We start from the raw sequence: 5,000 nt of genomic DNA, 5'->3' as shown, positions 1-5,000 counted from the left end.
AGATGCCGCTCCAGCGCCTCAATCTCACGCTGCACCTCGTCCCGGCCTGCACCGTCGGCGGCTGGCCCAATCCTCTTCAGCGCCAGGAGACGGGACCGGCGAAGTGTTGGCCCCATCCATCGGCATGATGGGATGCCGAGGCCTCCCTGGGCTACAGGAGCGTGGAAGTAGCCCAGGGGAGTGTCCGCCGGAAGGCGGAACCATCTCCTGACGGCGGCACGGATGGTCACATCTGCCGCTTTCAACGCACCCACTCGGGTGCGGCTGAGGGCCAGCCCATGGCACAGGCCAGGCAGAAGTACGGTGGTGAGGGCGTGGAGGCGCTGTTGCGGCTTGAGCGGAGCTCGGGAGATGACGTCCAGCTGCTCCACCAGGTGGCGTCGTGGGTTGAAAACGCAGCGACCAGCGGTGGAGAATTGCAGTCCCAGGTACCGGAAGGTTTCACCCACACGTAGGGCGGGCACGGTGGCGTTGCCCGCTTTGAAGGTAACGTCGGCGTCGACCTTCACCTTCTTGTCGCGCCCAGACGCGACTAAGGCGAGGGTGAAACACTTCCGGGCGTTGATCTGCAGCCCCAGATGGGCGAGGGCTGCGACGGCTGCGTCGATGAGGGACTGCAATCCCCTCGCGGTCGATGCAAAAAGCAGGACGTCATCTGCGAAGGCCGCAGCGTTAACTCTGCGACCAAGGATCCGAGCTCCGATGTGGGAGGGAAGTTGACTCAAAACATAGTCCACCGCAAAATTGAAAAGGAGGGGGGAGAGGGGGTCACCCTGACGCACACCCCTAGCCGGCTGCAGGGGCACGCCCACGTCGGCGCCGCCCGCTATCACCGTCGTGCTACCCTCGTAACACCTTTCGACGTACTCAATAAAGCAATCCGGCAGGCCATGAGCCCTCAGCACGGGGCGGAGGGCGGCATGGTCCACCGAATCGAACGCTTTAGAGACGTCGATCGATGCCACAAAAACAGAGCGACAGGAGCGGACTGCGTCGGTGAGAGCAGTGTCCAAGATGAAGGTGTTTTCCAACATCCCATCCCGGGGGATGAATGCCCGCTGACGTTCGTCCACAGCACATGCACGCATCAGGCGTGACGCGAGAACCTTGTGAAAGGTCCGCGCCAACACCGAGCAGACCGTAATGGGGCGAAAGTCAGCGGGGGATGTTGGTGCAGCCGTTTTGGGGAGAAGTGACGTCCGGGCGCGAAGCAGACGCTCGGGGAGGGCGCGGGCCAGGAGGAAGAGGTTCAAGAGTTTCACCAGGACTTCATGCGGCAGGCGCCGCAGCTCCGCTGGAGTCAGGCCGTCCGGCCCGGCTGCCGATCCCCTGGGCGGCAAGGCAGCAGCGACCTCCTCACGTGTGACCGGCCCCCATAGGCACTCAGGAGCGACAGGCTCCGAGTGCGGGAGAAGGCGGTCACGGATGAAGCCGGCGGTGGAGATCGGCTTCTTCGTGAAGAGGTCCGCCCAGAAGTCCAGCAGACCGGGGATGTCGGGTGGCGGCTGCAGCAGGGTGCCGTCCAGCAAGCCGCGCACGCAACGCGCACGCGACCTACGGAAGGCGTCCTGTGTCCGCGCATATTCCCAGCGGCGCCGCTTGCGCTTCTGCAGCGGCGGGGCGGCAGGCGGCCGCTTGGATGGTTGGCGCGGCCGCTGTGTCCTGGTGATCGACCTCTCCCCCCTGGACCCGACCGACGCAAGGGCATCCGGGAGCATGCCCAGGATGACATCGGGCGGCGTGCCCCGCCCCAGACCAATGACTCGATCCAGGGCAGAGAAACGCTGGGCGGAAGCAGGTAGCCCCGCCAGATGCTCCCAGATGGCGGCGTCAGTCGGCCCCTCCGGCGGCGGCCCGGTGGTGTCGGCCGCGAAGTCCTCGGCTGCGTCGACGGGCGGCGCAGCGGCCTCGCCCGCGTCAGGCAGCGAGCTCGCTGCTCCACGGCGGGACGCCGGCTCTTCACCCCGACCGATCTCAAGTGCCTCCATGAATTGGCGGACAAGCTGCTTGTGGGCAGCTTGCCGCCGTCGGCACTTGATTGCCTCAAGCGTTCGGTCGGGGAACATCCTGGTAAGTTCTTGATTTACAAAGAAGAACCGGGCGTCCCTCTCCAGGAACAGTTCGGCCTCTGCCTTGGCGAGCGACAGGACTTCTTCCTCCGTCCACCTCGCGCGATGCCTCTCCGTCACGATCTCAGCGTTGGCGGCCGCAGGGTGTTGGCGGCGGCGATGGACCCCGAGACCGTTCTTCGTGGTAAAAGTGCGGTGGCACTCACTGCAAGCAAAGGGAGCTACACAAACTATCGCATTTTCGTTACGGCCGGTTGGCCGGATAGGTGCTGGGGTAGCTGGGGTGGCACCTTCAGCGGAAGGGCCACCATCTCTTGTTTCTTGTCGGCTGCCCCCAACTATAAAGGGATAATGCGAGGGGGGGCTGGTAACCCCCCCAAGCCCCTGGTGCGGTCTTCCACTCTGCAAAAATCAGCGGGCCCACGAGAAGGGGAGAAGACCGCAGGAGAGGAGAGGCTAAGAGGGCTAGGCCCATGTATTGCGCATCACTCTCCCTGTAACTATAACCCAAGGAAGGCACCTCGCAGCAGCAGCACGACTACATCAAGACCGCACTTCGAAAAGCCAAGTCCGGATGCAGCCACACCGCCGCCACTTGGCCACCTTAAGAGAGTCATAGTTACTCCCGCCGTTTACCCGCGCTTGCTTGAATTTCTTCACGTTGACATTCAGAGCACTGGGCAGAAATCACATTGCGTCAACACCCGCTAGGGCCATCGCAATGCTTTGTTTTAATTAGACAGTCGGATTCCCCCAGTCCGTGCCAGTTCTGAGTTGATCGTTGAATGGCGGCCGAAGAGAATCCGCGCACCCGCGCGCCCCCGGAGGAGCACGCTAAGGCGGACGCGGCCTCGCAGCAAGGAAGATCCGTGGGAGGCCAAGGCACGGGACCGAGCTCGGATCCTGCACGCAGGTTGAAGCACCGGGGCGCGAACGCCGCGCAGGCGCGCGCATCCTGCACCGCCGGCCAGCACGAGGCCAACCAACGGCGAGAGCAGACCACGCCCGCGCTAAACGCCCGCACTTACCGGCACCCCTACGGCACTCACCTCGCCCAGGCCCGGCACGTTAGCGCTGACCCACTTCCCGACCAAGCCCGACACGCCCCGATCCTCAGAGCCAATCCTTATCCCGAAGTTACGGATCCAATTTGCCGACTTCCCTTACCTACATTATTCTATCGACTAGAGGCTCTTCACCTTGGAGACCTGCTGCGGATATGGGTACGAACCGGCGCGACACCTCCACGTGGCCCTCTCCCGGATTTTCAAGGTCCGAGGGGAAGATCGGGACACCGCCGCAACTGCGGTGCTCTTCGCGTTCCAAACCCTATCTCCCTGCTAGAGGATTCCAGGGAACTCGAACGCTCATGCAGAAAAGAAAACTCTTCCCCGATCTCCCGACGGCGTCTCCGGGTCCTTTTGGGTTACCCCGACGAGCATCTCTAAAAGAGGGGCCCGACTTGTATCGGTTCCGCTGCCGGGTTCCGGAATAGGAACCGGATTCCCTTTCGCCCAACGGGGGCCAGCACAAAGTGCATCATGCTATGACGGCCCCCATCAACATCGGATTTCTCCTAGGGCTTAGGATCGACTGACTCGTGTGCAACGGCTGTTCACACGAAACCCTTCTCCGCGTCAGCCCTCCAGGGCCTCGCTGGAGTATTTGCTACTACCACCAAGATCTGCACCGACGGCGGCTCCAGGCAGGCTCACGCCCAGACCCTTCTGCGCCCACCGCCGCGACCCTCCTACTCGTCAGGGCTTCGCGGCCGGCCGCAAGGACCGGCCATGACTGCCAGACTGACGGCCGAGTATAGGCACGACGCTTCAGCGCCATCCATTTTCAGGGCTAGTTGCTTCGGCAGGTGAGTTGTTACACACTCCTTAGCGGATTCCGACTTCCATGGCCACCGTCCTGCTGTCTTAAGCAACCAACGCCTTTCATGGTTTCCCATGAGCGTCGATTCGGGCGCCTTAACTCGGCGTTTGGTTCATCCCACAGCGCCAGTTCTGCTTACCAAAAGTGGCCCACTTGGCACTCCGATCCGAGTCGTTTGCTCGCGGCTTCAGCATATCAAGCAAGCCGGAGATCTCACCCATTTAAAGTTTGAGAATAGGTTGAGGTCGTTTCGGCCCCAAGGCCTCTAATCATTCGCTTTACCGGATGAGACTCGTACGAGCACCAGCTATCCTGAGGGAAACTTCGGAGGGAACCAGCTACTAGATGGTTCGATTAGTCTTTCGCCCCTATACCCAGCTCCGACGATCGATTTGCACGTCAGAATCGCTACGGACCTCCATCAGGGTTTCCCCTGACTTCGTCCTGGCCAGGCATAGTTCACCATCTTTCGGGTCCCAACGTGTACGCTCTAGGTGCGCCTCACCTCGCAATGAGGACGAGACGCCCCGGGAGTGCGGAGGCCGCCGCCCCGTGAAGGGCGGGGAAGCCCCATCCTCCCTCGGCCCGCGCAAGGCGAGACCTTCACTTTCATTACGCCTTTAGGTTTCGTACAGCCCAATGACTCGCGCACATGTTAGACTCCTTGGTCCGTGTTTCAAGACGGGTCGTGAAATTGTCCAAAGCTGAAGCGCCGCTGACGGGAGCGATTATTCCGCCCGAGAGCATCCCGAGCCAACAGCGGCGCGGGTCCGGGGCCGGGCCAGGTAGGTCCGTCATCCGGGAAGAACCGCGCGCGCTTGCCGGGAGCCCGAGCGCCCAAAGGGGCGAATCGACTCCTCCAGATATACCGCCGGGCAGCCAGCCAGGACACCGGGGCTCTGCCCAACAGACGCGAACCGAGGCCCGCGGAAGGACAGGCTGCGCACCCGGGCCGTAGGCCGGCACCCAGCGGGTCGCGACGTCCTACTAGGGGAGAAGTGCGGCCCACCGCACACCGGAACGGCCCCACCCCGCGGCGAGTGGAAAGGC

At 62.8% G+C, this 5,000-nt stretch overlaps 1 pseudogene; it reads right to left on the bottom strand.

The window, feature by feature from the left end:
• LOC126447142 (large subunit ribosomal RNA) overlaps nt 1-5,000 on the bottom strand; it is a 7,955-nt pseudogene that overhangs the window by 2,399 nt on the left and 556 nt on the right.

The sequence above is a fragment of the Schistocerca serialis genome, unplaced genomic scaffold (genome assembly GCF_023864345.2).
Source record: "Schistocerca serialis cubense isolate TAMUIC-IGC-003099 unplaced genomic scaffold, iqSchSeri2.2 HiC_scaffold_474, whole genome shotgun sequence".
Classification (NCBI taxonomy): domain Eukaryota; kingdom Metazoa; phylum Arthropoda; class Insecta; order Orthoptera; family Acrididae; genus Schistocerca; species Schistocerca serialis.
This window is presented reverse-complemented; position numbering and strand designations above follow the sequence as displayed.